Raw genomic sequence first — 18,252 nt, forward strand, 5'->3', positions numbered from 1 at the left:
CACAGACCCATATACATAGTATGATGATCCCAGTTTCCTCATATATAAAATATGATGGTTCCACAGCCCCTAATATATAGTATGATGACCCCAGTTCCCTCATATGTATAGTATGATGGCCCCCGTTCCCCCCTTGTATATAGTAAGATGGCCCCAGTTCCCCCATATATATACTATGATAGCCCCAGTTCCCTGATATACAGTTATATGAAAAAGTTTGGGCACCCCTATTAATCTTAAGCTTAATGTTTTATAAAAATTGTTTTTTTTGCAACAGCTATTTCAGTTTCTATCTAATAACTTTTGGACACAGTAATGTTTCTGCCTTGAAATGAGGTTTATTGTACTAACAGAAAATGTGCAATCTGCATTCAAACAAAATTTGACAGCTGCATAAGTATGGGCACCCTTATCATTTTCTTGTTTTAAATACTCCTACCTACTTTTTACTGACTTACTAAAGCACTTTTTTTGGTTTTCTAACCTAATTGAGCTTTGAACTTCATAGCCAGGTGTATGCAATCATGAGAAAAGCTACTTAAAGTGGCCACTTGCAAGTTGTTCTCCTGTTTGAATCTCCTCTGAAGAGTGGCATCATGGGCTCCTCAAAACAACTGTTAAAAATATGAAAAAGTTTGGGCACCCCTATTAATCTTAAGCTTAATGTTTTATAAAAATTATTTTTTTTTGCAACAGCTATTTCAGTTTCATATACGTATACTCCATGTATATAGTAAGATGGCCCCAGTTCACCCCATATATATAGTATGATAACCCCAGTTCTCTCATAAATATAGTGTTAGGGCAAGCGGAACGCACCGAGTAAATATAGATGTTTTATTGTAATTGAATACATAGTGGATGCTTTCCTGAAACGGAAAGTACTTGCAAGCAGCATAATACAAAGAATAGCAGGAATCCAGAATCCTTTGCAGTAGGCGGAGCTATGCAAATCATCTCTTTCCACCCCAGTCTAATCCACAGCGCTTGGAACCGCCAAGCGTGCAATGCTGCGGATTAGTTTCTAAATTTACACAGCCAACCAATTGCTAGCATATATGTTACTGTAATTGATGCGTTCGCAGCTGGGGGTCCACCGTGCAGGAGAACCTACTGCTAGCAAATGGCGGCACTATATGGCGGTATGAACTAGCTCTGTTATTTCACAGAGTAGCCGTGAAAGCAAAGCACTGCGCCCTGTTAGACTTCACAGAGGCACAGGCTAACTACCCAAATGAGAGCAGTCAGTGGTCATGCATGCACACAAAACTCCTCGCCGGAGGTGCCAGCATTCTAGGGGCTTATTTCAGCCGGGTCCCTGAACACAATCTTACATGACCACACAGGCGCAAAGCACATAACTTAGAAAGATACTAGCGCATGGCCGTGCGGCCATGCGAGCCTTAAATAGTTGCAGCACGTACAGGACCTTCCTAGAAGGACCAATGAGAAGCTGCTACAGAGCCAGAGCACCTACAGGACCTTCCTGGAGGACCAATGGATTTAGCTGCAGTATCTGAACATGTGACCCCCGATCTCCACTGAGAGAACTTACTCTGGGCATGCCCAGAACGAGAAAAGCAGGACTTAGTCCTAAAAGCGTCTGCTCGCCGCTGCCCAGCACTGATTTCAATGGCAGAAGCAGGAAAAGCAGCAGTAACTGTTTGTACAGAGTCAGACCTAGCGAGACGCTGGGACCGACGTTTCTGCTGAGCAGGCTCCACTGCGGCAGAAGAAGAATGGGAGACCACAGCGGAGATGGCCCGAGATTCCCCCTGTGCAGAGGTGGGAACTCGACCCCTAACATATAGTATGATGGTCCCACAGCCCAATATATATAGTATGAAGGCCCCAGTTCTCCCAATATATATAGTAGGATATCCCCAGTTCACCCCATGTATATGGTATGATGGCCCCACAGACCCATATATATAGTATGATGGTCCCATAGCCCCATATATATAGTACTAGATGGTGGCCCGATTCTAACACATCGGGTATTCTAGAATGCACAACCACATTGCATATAGCACAGACATGTAGTATATATCACAGCCCACGTAGTATATAACATAGCCACGTAGTATATTGCACAGCCATGCAGTATATAACACAGCCCACGCAGTGTATAACACAGCCACGTAGCATATAGCACAGGCACGTACTGTATAGCACAGCCCACGCAGTATATAGCACAGCCCACATAGTATATAACACAGGCCACGCAGTATATAACACAGGCCACGTAGTATATAACACAGCCCACGTAGTATATAGCAATGTAGACACCATATCCCTGCTAAAAAACAATTAAAATAAAAAATAGCTATATACTCACCTTCCGTCGGCCCCCGGATCCAGCCGAGGCCTTTACCGATACTCCTCGTGACGCTCTGTTCCCAGTAATGCCTTGTGGTAATAACACCTGATCATGTAGCGGTCTCGCAAGGACGCTACGTCATCATCTCGCAAGACCGCTACGTGATCTCGAGCCATTGCCGCAATACATTCTTGGGACCGGAGCACGAGGAGCGGGAAAGGCTGCGGCGGACTTTGGAAGGTGAGAATATAAAGGTTTTTTTTAAAATTATTTTTAAGATTCTATGTTTTTACTATTGATGTTGCATAGGCAGCATCAATAGTAAAAAGTGAAGCGGTGTTTAAATCCCGCCCCAATCAGCGACCCAGGATTTCCGTTACAGACAAACAGACGGAAGGTAGAAACAGACAGAAGTACCCCTTAGGCAATTATATATATAGACTAGATGGTGGCCCGATTCTAACGCATTGGGTATTCTAGAATATGTATGTATGTATGTACGTCGTGCTTAGCACAGCCACGAAGTATATAGCACAGCGACGTAGTATATAACACAGCCATGTAGTATATACCCCACCACATAATATATAGCACAGCCAGCCACGTAGTATATAGCACGGCCAGCCACGTAGTATATAGCACAGTCACGTTTTATATAACACAGACAGCCATGTAGTATATAGCACAGCCATGTAGTATATAGCACAGCCACATAGTATATAGCACAACCACGTAGTATATAGGACAGCCACGTAGTATATAGCAGCCACATAGTATATAGCACAGATCACGTAACACAGACAGCCACGTAGTATATAGCACAGCCATGTAGTATATAGCAGCCACGTAGTATATAGCAACCACGTAGTATATAGCAGCCACGTAGCATATAACACAGCCCATGCAGTATATAACACAGGCCACGTAATATATAGCACAGCCCACGCAGTATATAACACAGGCCATTTAGTATATAACACAGGCCACGCAGTATATAACACTGCCCACATAGTATAAAGCAGCCAGGCAGTATATAACAGGCCACGTAATATATAGCACAGCCCACATAGTATATAACACAGGCTACGCAGTATATAACACTGCCCACGTAGTATATAGCAGCCAAGTAGTATATAACACAACCCACGTAATATATAGCACAGCCCTCGTAGTATATAACACAGCCCACATAGTATATAACACAGGCCACGCAGTATATAACACAGGCCACGCAGTATATAACACAGCCCATGCAGCATATAACACAGCCCATGTAGTATATAGCAGTGTGGGCACCACATCCCTGTTAAAAAAATTAAAATAAAAAATAGTTATATACTCACCCTCCGGCGTCCAACGAAGCTTCCGTTGCCAGTGAGGCATTGCGAATTTACCCAGATGACTTAGCGGTATGATGGTCCCACAGCCCCATAAATATATAGTATGATGACCCCAGTTCCCTCATATATATATATAGTATGATGGCCCTAGATCCCCCCTTGCATATAGTAAGATGGCCCCAGTTCCTCCATATAAATAGTATGATCACCCCTGTTCCTCCGAATATATACAGTTAGGTCCATATATATTTGGACAGAGACAACATTTTTCTAATTTTTGTTATAGACATAACCACAATGAATTTAAAACAAAACAATTCAGGTGCAGTTGAAGTTCAGACTTTCAGCTTTCATTTGAGGGTATCCACATTAAAATTGGATGAAGGGTTTAGGAGTTTCAGCTCCTTAACATGTGCCACCCTGTTTTTAAAGGGACCACAAGTAATTGGACAATTGACTCCAAGGCTATTTCATGGACATGTGGGGGCAATCCCTTCGTTATGTCATTCTCAATTAAGCAGATAAAAGGCCTGGAGTTGATTTGAGGTGTCGTGCTTGCATTTGGAAGGTTTTGCTGTGAAGTAAACATGAGGTCAAAGGAGCTCTCCATATAGGTGAAACAAGCCATCCTTAAGCTGCGAAAACAGAAAAAACCCATCCGAGAAATTGCTACAATATTAGGAGTGGCAAAATCTACAATTTGGTACATCCTGAGAAAGAAAGAAAGCACTAGTGAACTCATCAATGCAAAAAGACCTGGGCCCCCACGGAAGACAACAGTGGTGGATGATCGCAGAATAATCTCCATGGTGAAGAGAAACCCATTTACAACAGCCAACCAAGTGAACAACACTCTCCAGGAGGTCGGCGTATCAATATACAAATCTACCATAAAGAGAAAACTGCATGAAAGTAAATACAGAGGGGTCACTGCATGGTGCAAGCCACTCATAAGCATCAAGAATAAAAAGGCTAGACTGGACTTTGCTAAAAAACATCTAAAAAAGCCAGCATAGTTCTGGAAGAACATTCTTTGGACAGATGAACCCAAGATCAACCTCTACCAGAATGATGGAAAGAGAAAAGTATGGCGAAGGCATGGTACAGCTCAAGATCCAAAGCATACCACATCATCTATAAAACACAGCAGAGGCAGTGTGATGGCTTGGGCATGCATGGCTGCCTGTGGCACTGGGTCACTAGTGTTTATTGATGATGTGACACAGGACAGGAGCAGCCAAATTAATTCTGAGGTATTCAGAGCCATACTGTGTGCTCAGATCCAGCCAAATGCAGCCAAACTGATTGGTCGTCGTTTCATACTACAGATGGACAATGACCCAAAACATAAAGCCAAAGCAACCAGGAGTTTATTAAAGCAAAGAAGTGGAATATTCTTGAATGGCCAAGTCCGTTATCTGATCTCAACCCAATTGAGCATGCATTTCACTTGTTAAAGACTAAACTTCAGACAGAAAGGCCCACAAACAAACAGCAACTGAAATCCACCGCAGTGAAGGCCTGGCAGAGCATCAAAAAGGAGGAAACACAGCGTCTGGAGATGTCCATGATTTCAAGACTTCAGGCAGTCATTACCAACAAAGGGTTTTCAACCAAGTACTAAAAATGAACATTTTATTTATAATTATTGAATCTGTCCAATTACTTTTGGTCCCTTTAAAAACAGGGGTGACACATGTTAAGGAGCTGAACCTCCTAAACCCTTCATCCAATTTTAATGTGGATACCCTCAAATGAAAGCTGAAAGTCTGAAATTCAACTGCATCTGAATTGTTTTGTTTAAAATTCATTGTGGTAATGTCTATAACCAAAATTAGGAAAATGTTGTCTCTGTCCAAATATATATGGACCTAACTGTAGTATGACCCTAGTTCCCTCATATATATAGTTGGATATCTGTTGTGAATTCTGTTATCGAACTCCCTCCTGTGGTCATGAATGGTACTTCGGCGAGTTCTGTCCATGCACTCCCTCTGGTGGCTGTGAGTGGAGCTGCTGCTTCTGAGGTTCCTTCCACAGGTGACGTAGGTTATTCTTTGGCTGGCTGCTCTATTTAACTCCACTCAGATCGTTACTCCATGCCAGCTGTCAATGTTCTTGTACTGGTTCAGTTCGCTATTGGATCTTTCTGGTGACCTGTCTCCTCCAGCAGAAGCTAAGTCCCTGCTAGTTAAATTATTTGTTCATTGTTTCCTTGTCCAGCTGGCTATCATGATTTTTCCTTGCTAGCTGGAAGCTCTGGGGTGCAGAGTGGCACCTCCGCACCGTGAGTCGGTGCGGAGGTCTTTTTGCACACTCTGCGTGGTCTTTTTGTAGTTTTTTGTGCTGACCGCAAAGATACCTTTCCTATCCTCAGTCTGTTTAGTAAGTCTGGCCTCCCTTTGCTGAAACCTGTTTCATTTCTGTGTTTGTGACTTTCATCTTAACTCACAGTCAATATATGTGGGGGGCTGCCTTTTCCTTTGGGGAATTTCTCTGAGGCAAGGTAGGCTTTATTTTCTATCTTTAGGGCTAGTTAGCTCTTAGGCTGTGAAGAGGCGTCTAGGTCGTGTTAGGTACGCTCCACGGCTATTTCTAGTGTGTGTGATAGGATTAGGGGTTGCGGTCAGCAGAGCTTTCACTTCCCAGAGCTTGTCCTGTGTGAGTTTAACCATCAGGTCGTTCCGGGTGCTCCTAACTACCAGGTCCATAACAGATATCCCCAGTTCACCCCATATATACAGTATGATGGCCTCACAGACCCATATGTATAGTATGATGGTCCCACAGCCCCATATATATAGTATGATGGCCCCACAGACCCATATATATAGTATGAATGCCCCAGTTCTCCCCATATATATGGTAGGATATCACCAGTTCCCCCCATATATATAATATGATGGCCCCATAGCCCGTTCATATAAAAAATAATGAAGTTTATTCTCACCACATCCTGAAGCCCGGCACAGCAGCCTCCATCTTCTCTTCCAGCCTGTATAGCGATGCGAGACAATGACGTCATCGCGCAGCCTGCATGCGCACACTGAAGTCTCAGCCGTGGTCTGTGGCTTTATTATGAGACAGACTGTGATGTGAGCCGCACGGCAGTGTCTGCTGCCGGCTACATCACAGCACAGCAGACAAGGCCGCACGCATTTTGTTTTGCATGGCCATCAGGCAGCTGGCCCTGCACAGCTGCTGGGGGAGCGGCTCGGGGGGCATTTGCCTCACTGCAATCCGGCCCAAGCCGCCCCTGGCTGCGGTGATGTGAAACTGTCTGCAGACCTAAGGCACATTAAAAACTATATATAATTCCACACTTTGTCATTTTGTTGGGTTGAAATTAAGCTGTAGAGACCTGATCTAGGTTGCAGCATATAGTTTGTTATAGAGGCCTGATATAGAGGCCACAAAAATTCTTCAGTTCCCAGTGTCATACAGTAGGGTACCTGACTTTCAAATAGTTTGCAGCATCTAGTGTGCTATACAGGCCTCATACAGAGGCCACCAAAAAATCCTTCTGTACCTAGTGTCATACAGTCCTTTTCTCATACAGGCCTCATCCACACTCAAACATTTCTTTTTTCTGTTAATAACATGATACAGGACACCATATTTCAATTTGGAATTTACTGTCGCTGAAATTCAGCTGTTTACAGAGGTGGTGCGGAGTTTAAAATCTAATTTTTTGTTGCTAATACAGTGCTCCTACCACACTATCTGAGCAATATGACTGGGAAAAAGTGAGGCCGTGGTGGAAGGGGAATTACGATTGGTGTACAAGGTGTACGTAGGGTAGGTGGTAGTGTTTGTGAAAGCACTAGTGAACCAACATCAAGTCCTATTTAAAGACAACTGACAACTTCTGTTACTGGACGAGTTACTCCACTACCTTTCTTTGGCAGACACACAGCGCTACGCCTTGTCGATAATGCCCAGAAAGCGCATATGCTCCAGTGAATGGCAAACGCAGCCTTAAGTGGCCTCTCCTCTTCCTCCACCTCAACATCACACCCAGTACAGTCCACAGAGGTGGCACCTAAATTCCCCTTGCTTCCCCCCATGTTCCCAACTCTCCAACCGTACAACTGACTGTACGGAACCACAGATGGGTGAGTGTGAAGAGCTGTTCACACATTCTATGCCATGGTCATCAGAAGTGTACTCAAAAGCTTCACAGTGTCAAGAGGAGGAAATCTGCACTGATGCCCACATTTTCTTAGCTTGGATCCAGGGCAGGATGAAGTAGGGTCTAAACAGCATCCTGACACTCGTCATCAGACGTTAACCCTTGGGGGAGGTGATCCCGATGAGACTCATATCTGAGGCTCACGTGGACTGTACTGTGCTTTCAGGGCAGGAAGAGGAGGAGGATGACTCCAAAGGTGAGGCATGTGTTGTGAATTCTGTGGCTGAATTCACTCCTGTGGTCACAAGTGGTACTGCAGCTTCTGAGCTTCCTCCCTCAGGTGTTCTGGTGAGCTCGTTAACTGCTTCATTACTTAACTCCGCCTGATGCTGCTATCCTTGCTCCTTGTCAATGTTTCAGTGTTGGATCTGAGCTTCTCCTGATTGTTCCTGTGACCTGCTGCCCTGTATAGCTAAGTGCCTTTTGCTTTTTTGTTGCTTTTTTTCTGTCCAGCTTGTCTTTTGTTTTGCTGGAAGCTCTGAGACGCAAAGGGTGTACCGCCGTGCCGTTAGTTCGGCACGGTGGTTTTTTTTTGCCCCCTTTGCGTGGTTTTGCTTTAGGGTTTTTTGTAGACTGCAAAGTTCGCTTTACTGTCCTCGCTCTGTCCTAGAATATCGGGCCCCACTTTGCTGAATCTATTTCATCTCTACGTTTTGTCTTTTCATCTTACTCACAGTCATTATATGTGGGGGGCTGCCTTTTCCTTTGGGGAATTTCTCTGGGGCAAGTCAGGCCTATTTTTCTATCTTCAGGCTAGCTAGTTTCTTAGGCTGTGCCGAGTTGCCTAGGTAGTTGTTAGGCGCAATCCACAGCCGCTTTTAGTTGTGTTTAGGATAGGATCAGGTGTGCAGTCTACAGAGTTTCCACGTCTCAGAGCTCGTTCTTGTATTTTTGGGTATTTGTCAGATCACTGTGTGCGCTCTGATCGCTAAGCACACTGTGTTTCTGGATTGCCTTCATAACACCTGTCATTAGCAAACATAACAGTACAAGGAGCCAAACTAATGATTCTCAATAGAGGGAAAGAAAAAGTTCTGACATCATTTTTTTTTTTTTTTCTGCTCTGTGTTCATTTTTTTTTTTTCCCCTAGACATTTGGGTGATTCTGGACACAGGTGTGGACATGGATATTCAGGGTCTGTGCTCTTCAATGGATAATCTCGTTATAAATGTACAAAAAATTCAAGATACTATTGATCAGAAATCTATGTTAGAACCAAGAATTCCTATTCCTGATTTGTTTTTTTGAGATAGAACTAAGTTTCTAAGTTTCAAAAATAATTGTAAGCTATTTCTGGCCTTGAAACCTCATTCTTCTGGTAATCCTATTCAACAGGTTTTGATTATTATTTCTTTTTTGCGCGGCGACCCTCAAGACTGGGCATTTTCTCTTGCGCCAGGAGACCCTGCATTGAGTAGTGTCGATGCGTTTTTCCTGGCGCTCGGATTGCTGTACGATGAGCCTAATTCAGTGGATCAGGCTGAGAAAAATTTGCTGGCTTTGTGCCAGGGTCAGGATGATATAGAAGTATATTGTCAGAAATTTAGGAAATGGTCAGTACTCACTCAGTGGAATGAATCTGCGCTGGCAGATTTGTTCAGAAAGGGTCTCTCTGAGGCTCTTAAGGATGTCATGGTGGGATTTCATATGCCTGCTGGTTTGAATGAGTCTTTGTCTTTGGCCATTCAGATCGGTCGACGCTTGCGCGAGCGTAAATCTGTGCACCATTTGGCGGTACTGCCTGAGGTTAAACCTGAGCCTATGCAGTGCGATAGGACTATGACTAGAGTTGAACGGCAGGAATACAGACGTCTGAATGGTCTGTGTTTCTACTGTGGTGATTCCACTCATGCTATTTCTGATTGTCCTAAGCGCACTAAGCGGTCCGCTAGGTCTGCCGTCATTGGTACTGTACAGTCCAAATTCCTTCTGTCCATTACCTTGATATGCTCTTTGTCGTCGTTTTCTGTCATGGCGTTTGTGGATTCGGGCGCTGCCCTGAATCTGATGGATTTGGATTATGCTAAACGTTGTGGGTTTTTCTTGGAGCCTTTGCGGTGTCCTATTCCATTGAGAGGAATTGACGCTACACCTTTGGCCAAGAATAAACCTCAATACTGGGCCCAGCTGACCATGTGCATGGCTCCTGCACATCAGGAAGTTATTCGCTTTCTGGTGTTGCATAATCTGCATGATGTGGTCGTGTTGGGGTTGCCATGGCTACAAACCCATAATCCAGTATTGGATTGGAATTCCATGTCGGTATCCAGCTGGGGTTGTCAGGGGGTACATGGTGATGTTCCATTTTTGTCGATTTCGTCATCCACCCCTTCTGAGGTCCCAGAGTTCTTGTCTGATTATCAGGATGTATTTGAAGAGCCCAAGTCCGATGCTCTACCTCCGCATAGGGATTGTGATTGTGCTATCAATTTGATTCCTGGTAGTAAATTCCCTAAAGGTCGATTATTTAATTTATCCGTGCCCGAACACGCCGCTATGCGCAGTTATGTGAAGGAATCCCTGGAGAAGGGACATATTCGCCCATCGTCATCACCACTGGGAGCAGGGTTCTTCTTTGTAGCCAAGAAGGATGGTTCGCTGAGACCGTGTATTGATTACCGCCTTCTTAATAAGATCACTGTTAAATTTCAGTATCCCTTGCCATTGTTATCTGACTTGTTTGCTCGGATTAAGGGGGCTAGTTGGTTCACTAAGATAGATCTTCGTGGTGCGTATAATCTGGTGAGAATCAGGCAAGGAGATGAATGGAAAACTGCATTCAATACGCCCGAGGGTCATTTTGAGTATCTAGTGATGCCGTTCGGACTTGCCAATGCTCCATCTGTGTTTCAGTCTTTTATGCATGACATCTTCCGTGAGTATCTGGATAAATTCCTGATTGTTTACTTGGATGACATTTTGATCTTCTCAGATGATTGGGAGTCTCATGTGAAGCAGGTCAGAATGGTTTTTCAGGTCCTGCGTGCTAACTCTTTGTTTGTGAAGGGATCAAAGTGTCTCTTCGGTGTGCAGAAAGTTTCATTTTTGGGGTTCATCTTTACCCCTTCTACTATCGAGATGGATCCAGTTAAGGTCCAAGCCATCCAGGATTGGATTCAGCCGACATCTCTGAAAAGTCTGCAAAAGTTCCTGGGCTTTGCTAATTTTTATCGTCGCTTCATCTGTAATTTTTCTAGCATTGCCAAACCATTGACCGATTTGACCAAGAAGGGTGCTGATTTGGTTAATTGGTCTTCTGCTGCTGTGGAAGCTTTTCAGGAGTTGAAGCGTCGTTTTTGTTCTGCCCCTGTGTTGTGTCAGCCAGATGTTTCTCTTCCGTTCCAGGTCGAGGTTGATGCTTCTGAGATTGGAGCAGGGGCGGTTTTGTCACAGAGAGGTTCTGATTGCTCAGTGATGAAACCATGTGCTTTCTTTTCCAGGAAGTTTTCGCCCGCTGAGCGTAATTATGATGTGGGCAATCGAGAGTTGCTGGCCATGAAGTGGGCATTCGAGGAGTGGCGTCATTGGCTTGAAGGAGCTAAGCATCGCGTGGTGGTATTGACTGATCATAAGAACTTGACTTATCTCGAGTCTGCCAAGCGCTTGAATCCTAGACAGGCCCGTTGGTCGTTATTTTTTGCCCGCTTCGACTTTGTGATTTCGTACCTTCCGGGCTCTAAAAATGTGAAGGCGGTTGCTCTGTCTAGGAGTTTTGTGCCCGACTCTCCGGGTTTATCTGAGCCAGCGGGTATCCTCAAGGAAGGAGTCATTGTGTCTGCCATCTCCCCTGATTTGCGGCGGGTGCTGCAAAAATTTCAGGCGAATAAACCTGATCGTTGTCCAGCAGAGAAACTGTTCGTCCCTGATAGGTGGACTAATAAACTTATCTCTGAACTTCATTGTTCGGTGTTGGCTGGTCATCCTGGAATCTTTGGTACCAGAGAGTTAGTGGCTAGATCCTTCTGGTGGCCATCTCTGTCACGGGATGTACGTACTTTTGTGCAGTCCTGTGGGATTTGTGCTAGGCTAAGCCCTGCTGTTCTCGTGCCAGTGGGTTGCTTTTGCCCTTGCCGGTCCCAAAGAGGCCTTGGACACATATTTCGATGGATTTCATTTCTGACCTTCCCGTTTCTCAAAAGATGTCAGTCATTTGGGTGGTCTGTGATCGCTTTTCTAAAATGGTCCATCTGGTGCCCTTGGCTAAATTGCCTTCCTCCTCTGATTTGGTACCTTTGTTCTTTCAGCATGTGGTTCGGTTGCATGGCATTCCTGAGAATATTGTTTCTGACAGAGGTTCCCAGTTTGTTTCAAGGTTTTGGCGAGCCTTTTGTGGTAGGATGGGCATTGACCTATCCTTTTCCTCGGCTTTCCATCCTCAGACTAATGGCCAGACCGAACGAACCAATCAGACCTTGGAAACATATCTGAGATGTTTTGTTTCTGCAGACCAGGATGATTGGGTGTCCTTTTTGCCGTTGGCTGAGTTCGCCCTTAATAATCGGGCCAGCTCGGCTACCTTGGTTTCTCCATTTTTTTGCAATTCTGGGTTCCATCCTCGTTTCTCTTCAGGACAGGTTGAGTCTTCGGACTGTCCTGGTGTGGATTCTGTGGTGGATAGGTTGCAGCAGATCTGGACTCAGGCAGTGGACAATTTGATCTTGTCCCAGGAGAAAGCTCAACTTTTCGCTAATCGCAGACGCCGTGTGGGTCCCCGACTTCGTGTTGGGGATCTGGTTTGGTTATCTTCTCGTCATATTCCTATGAAGGTTTCCTCTCCTAAATTTAAACCTCGTTTTATTGGTCCGTATAGGATTTCTGAGGTTCTCAATCCTGTGTCTTTTCGTTTGACCCTCCCAGACTCCTTTTCCATACATAATGTATTCCATAGGTCATTGTTGCGGAGATACGTGGCACCTATGGTTCCATCTGTTGAGCCTCCTGCCCCGGTTTTGGTGGAGGGGGAATTGGAGTATATTGTGGAGAAGATTTTGGATTCTCGTGTTTCTAGACGGAAACTCCAGTATCTGGTTAAATGGAAGGGTTATGCTCAGGAAGATAATTCCTGGGTTTTTGCCTCTGATGTTCATGCTTCCGATCTTGTTCGTGCCTTTCATGCGGCTCATCCTGGTTGGCCTGGGGGCTCTGGTGAGGGTTCGGTGACCCCTCCTCAAGGGGGGGGTACTGTTGTGAATTATGTGGCTGAATTCACTCCTTGGTCACAAGTGGTACTGCAGCTTCTGAGCTTCCTCCCTCAGGTGTTCTGGTGAGCTCGTTAACTGCTTCATTACTTAACTCCGCCTGATGCTGCTATCCTTGCTCCTTGTCAATGTTTCAGTGTTGGATCTGAGCTTCTCCTGATTGTTCCTGTGACCTGCTGCCCTGTATAGCTAAGTGCCTTTTGCTTTTTTGTTGCTTTTTTTCTGTCCAGCTTGTCTTTTGTTTTGCTGGAAGCTCTGAGACGCAAAGGGTGTACCGCCGTGCCGTTAGTTCGGTACGGTGGTTTTTTTTTGCCCCTTTGCGTGGTTTTGCGTTAGGGTTTTTTGTAGACTGCAAAGTTCGCTTTACTGTCCTCGCTCTGTCCTAGAATATCGGGCCCCACTTTGCTGAATCTATTTCATCCCTACGTTTTGTCTTTTCATCTTACTCACAGTCATTATATGTGGGGGGGCTGCCTTTTCCTTTGGGGAATTTCTCTGGGGCAAGTCAGGCCTATTTTTCTATCTTCAGGCTAGCTAGTTTCTTAGGCTGTGCCGAGTTGCCTAGGTAGTTGTTAGGCGCAATCCACAGCCGCTTTTAGTTGTGTTTAGGATAGGATCAGGTGTGCAGTCTACAGAGTTTCCACGTCTCAGAGCTCGTTCTTGTATTTTTGGGTATTTGTCAGATCACTGTGTGCGCTCTGATCGCTAAGCACACTGTGTTTCTGGATTGCCTTCATAACACCTGTCATTAGCAAACATAACAGGCATGTGATAACACAGGGGATGATGATGATGATGATGAGGTGTTAGATCCAAGTTGGCATGAACATAGAGGCACACAGCTGAGTGGGTCATCTGAGGAGGAAGACGAGGAGGTTACATTGCGCCGTACATCGCAGACACATAGTGATGCAGTCATGAGGAGCAATGCATCCTCAGCCACAACTGTGCCTTTGACCAGCAGCGTCCATGGGTCTGCAGCTTGCAGGGGTGGCAAGGGTTGCCTAGCCTGTGCCTTTTTTGACACTGCAAAGGATGAGCCAACTCACGTAATCTGCCAACTTTGCAAAAAAAACCTGAGTTGAGGTAAAAAGTTCAATAATTTGACTACTACATGTATGAACTTTCACATGCACAATCAACATGCTTTACTGTGGCAATCCCACTGTGCAAAAATGCAGATCAGCGGATCTCAATAACCATCAGCCGCCCCATCAATCGTATCTGCTGCTTTTTCCTCCTCCACTGTTACCGTGCCAACTATTGAGATGCAGGTCTTCAAACGCAGAACCTCTGGTTCATTACCCGCTACAGTCATGCTGACCGAGAGCCCGCCATCAGCTGTAATGGAAGAGGACATGCCTGCTGTTTTTGACTGATCTCAGAGAACGAGCACACCACAAGTTTCTCAATCCACTGAAACATCTCCGCCTGCACCTCTCTCATGGTCCAGCAGTTTGTCCGGTTCACCGTACTCCGCCCTCTCAGCACTGCAGCCAGCCCACGGTTCCACAGTTGTGGTCATGTAAATGATTGCTTCCTCCTACGCATGAAAAAGCTAAGACTCCACTATCTCAAATCTGTTGGCTACGGAAATGCTGCCTTTCTTCCTGGTAGATTCAGACAGTTTCCAAAAGCTGATGGCCTTCACAGTCCCCCAGTACCAATTGCCAAGTCGCCATTACTTTTCTAAGAAAGCTGTGCCTGCGCTACACCAGCATGTCGCAGACATCACCCATTCCTTGACTAAATCTCTGTCTGCCAGGGTGAATTTCACCACAGACACTTGGCCGAGTAAGCATGGTCAAAAGCGTTACATCTCGCTGACTGGACATTGGGTGGCTGTGGGGACAGGCGCTGCTCCACAAGTCTTGGAATCCCCAAGGCTTGCAGGCCAAACCTCTGCATTTAACACTTCCTCTACTGCTCCAATGAATGAAGAAACACACATCCGTACTGCTAATATGTCGAACCCATCAACAGTATATAACTGCCGATCCGGCACTTGTAAGAGTTGTCACGGCTGTACATATCCTCCACACCTGAACCGTAGGGTTGCCGCATCCAGAAAATATATGCAGAGTCCAATGAAAAAATAGAAAAAAAGTAGGAGCGCACTTACCCTGGTGTGGTTAACATCACTTTATTTGGACATTTAGAAAAACGAACAGCAGGGAGGGATGAGGTAAGCTACGGACAACGGCCGTTTCGTGCTCAACGGCACTTCAACGGGTCCAGACGCTGAATGGATCGAGGGAGTGTTTTATAGACCCACCTGAGCCCCAAACTCCTCCCCCCAATGCTCAAAACATAAACAATGTTACTTTTAAAAACAACAGGAAATTTAAAAACAGCAAACACTGTGAAGATCAATAAAGACAGAATTAAACGTTAAAGGTTAACAATAAACATATTACAAAAAAACCGACATATCGACTTTTTCATTTAGACCAGATGGTCCTGCTGCGTCTGCGCGCAGAATCGCCTCCTCCCTCCGGTAGAGAGACCTGCTCTAAACCAGCAAACCTCAATACCTGGGTATTGCCCGCATGGTGAGTACGAATATGATCTATTAACCTCGGAGCTCCCTTACCTGTTTTAACGGAATTAAAATGCTCCCTAATGCGGACAAACAAAGGACGGATCGTTTTGCCAATATAAAAATTCCTACATGGGCAAAAAAGAATATAAACAACATGAGTGGTCCTGCAGGATATAAAATCCCGCACTATATGCTGTATATGACCCACTCTAACCCTATTTCCTGTGAAATGGTACCTACAGAAGTTACAACCCCCACATTTAAAGTTTCCTTTAGGAATGCTATCTGTGAGCCAATTATTTCTATTTGTCACAAAACAGTTGCGGACTATACTGTCCCTAATGTTTCTAGTACGACGACTGGCAAAAAGGGGTCCCCTATCCACTATTTCCTTTAGATCATTATCTTGTCGCAAAATCTGCCAATTTTTACGAATGACTGTTCTGATGTAATTGTCCAGCGGGCCGAATTTAAAACTGAACACAAACTTTTTTTCTTGTTTTTTCTTGGGGATGATGGAAATCTCTGTAGCAACTGCCCTTTCATAGGCAGTGCTTAAAACGGAGGGGGGATACCCCCGTTTTCTGAATCTATCAATCAAATCCGCTGACTGCTGCGCAAACCCCATAGAGTCACTATTAATTCTCTTTACCCTAAGAAATTGACTATACGGCAAAGATCGTTTCATGTGCGACGGATGGGCACTATTGTAATGTAATAATGAGTTGGATGCGGAAGGTTTTCGGTATACTTCTGTGGAGATACCCTTATCATTAATTTGCAATTTAACATCCAAAAAAACCAAAATGGCTCCTCCGAATTGCGAGGTAAACCCCATGTTCATGGTGTTGGATGTCCTGCAGGATGTCCTGCAGGACCACTCATGTTGTTTATATTCTTTTTTCTATTTCTTCCTCTACTGCTTCTGCCTCCTCCTTTATCTCCTCTAGGGCCTCTACCTGCGCCCTCAACCTCTGCCTTAACGAGACACATGTTCCAATAGTGCAAAGTTAATCCCCACCACCTGTGTACTGCGCAGCCAGGGCTCATCACAATCAGGCAGTATTAAAATTGATATGCCTTGGGGATCGCAGTCATACAGCTGAAGAGTTGTGGACAGCTCACCAAGCTGAGATTGATCAATGGCTGTCTCCACTGAACTTACATCCAGGGAAGGCTGTGCATGATAATGGTGGAAATCTTGCGGCGGACCTATGGTGGGAAAAGCTCACACACATGCCTTGCATGGCTCATGTCCTCAACCTGGAGGTACAGCATTTTCTCCATTACTATCCTGGCCTGGGTGAGCTGCTTCAGAGCACATAAGCTGTATGCTCATTTCCACCCCTCTGGCCATCAACTTGTATCGATACAGAGGTCTTTGTCAATTCCAGTTAACAGGTTGATATACGATGTGCCGACACGGTGGATTTCCACTCTGCACATGTTGCAGCAGCAACGAGCCCTGATGCAGGATGTCATGTTGCATAGCCTGGGCCAACGTGGTATGTATGTGGTGCATATCACGTTTACAGAGTGGGCACAGATTAAGGACCTCTGCACAGTTTGGAAATGGCTACTAAGATGGATGGATAGCGCTGACAACACCATCATCAGCATGACTATTCCGGTCATCTATATGCTGGAGCAGACATTGAATAGCCGGCGGGAGGAGATGGTGGTCCCAGAAGAGGAGGAAGCAAAGAAGGATACGCCGATCCAGCGATGTGTTTGCAGCGCCCCAGAGATCTGGTCGTTGCCGTATGACACTCTGCCACTAAGGGGAGAGATGGTACGTCTGATGGCACTGAAGGAATTCTCCTGACCAGGTATCACCAGCACACATTACACTTCACACTCCGGCCACTAGGGGGAGCAAAAGGCTTTATTTATTGGGCCCCTCCTCACACTGGTAAAACTAGGAGTTGGATAGGAAGTTAGTCAGAAGCTGACTGGGTTGGATTCAGGCAACATCCCGTGGCAAGGGGTGTTGCAGGGAGAAGACACAGGGGGGTCTGTTGTGAATTCTGTGGCAGAGCTCCCTCCTGTGGTCACATGTGGTACTTCAGCTGATTCTCTCTGGGAGCTTCCGTTTGTGGAGGAAAGTGGTACTGCGGCTTCTGAGTTTCCTCCCTCAGGTGATCTGGTGAGGTCGTTAGGTGCTTCTCTACTTAACTCCACCTAATGCTTTGATCCATGCTTCCTGTCAATGTTCCAGTGTTGGACTTGTTTTTCCCTGGATCATTCCTGTGGCCTGCTGCTCTGCATAGCTGAGTTCTTCTTTGCTATTTGTTTGCTATTTTTTCTGTCCAGCTTGTCTATTTGTTTTGCTGGAAGCTCTGGGACGCAAAGGGTGTACCTCCGTGCCGTTAGTTCGGTACGGAGGGTCTTTTTGCCCCCTTTGCGTGGTTTTCTTTAGGGTTTTGAGTAGACCGCAAAGTTATCTTTCCTATCCTCGCTCTGGTAAGAAAGTCGGGCCTCACTTTGCTGAATCTATTTCATCCCTACGTTTGTCTTTTCATCTTAACTCACAGTCATTATATGTGGGGGGCTGCCTTTTCCTTTGGGGTATTTCTCTGAGGCAAGGTAGGCTTATTTTCTGTCTTCAGGCTAGTTAGTTTCTCAGGCTGTGCCGAGTTGCATAGGCAGAGTTAGGCGC

Source organism: Ranitomeya imitator, chromosome 2, assembly GCF_032444005.1.
Source record: "Ranitomeya imitator isolate aRanImi1 chromosome 2, aRanImi1.pri, whole genome shotgun sequence".
Classification (NCBI taxonomy): domain Eukaryota; kingdom Metazoa; phylum Chordata; class Amphibia; order Anura; family Dendrobatidae; genus Ranitomeya; species Ranitomeya imitator.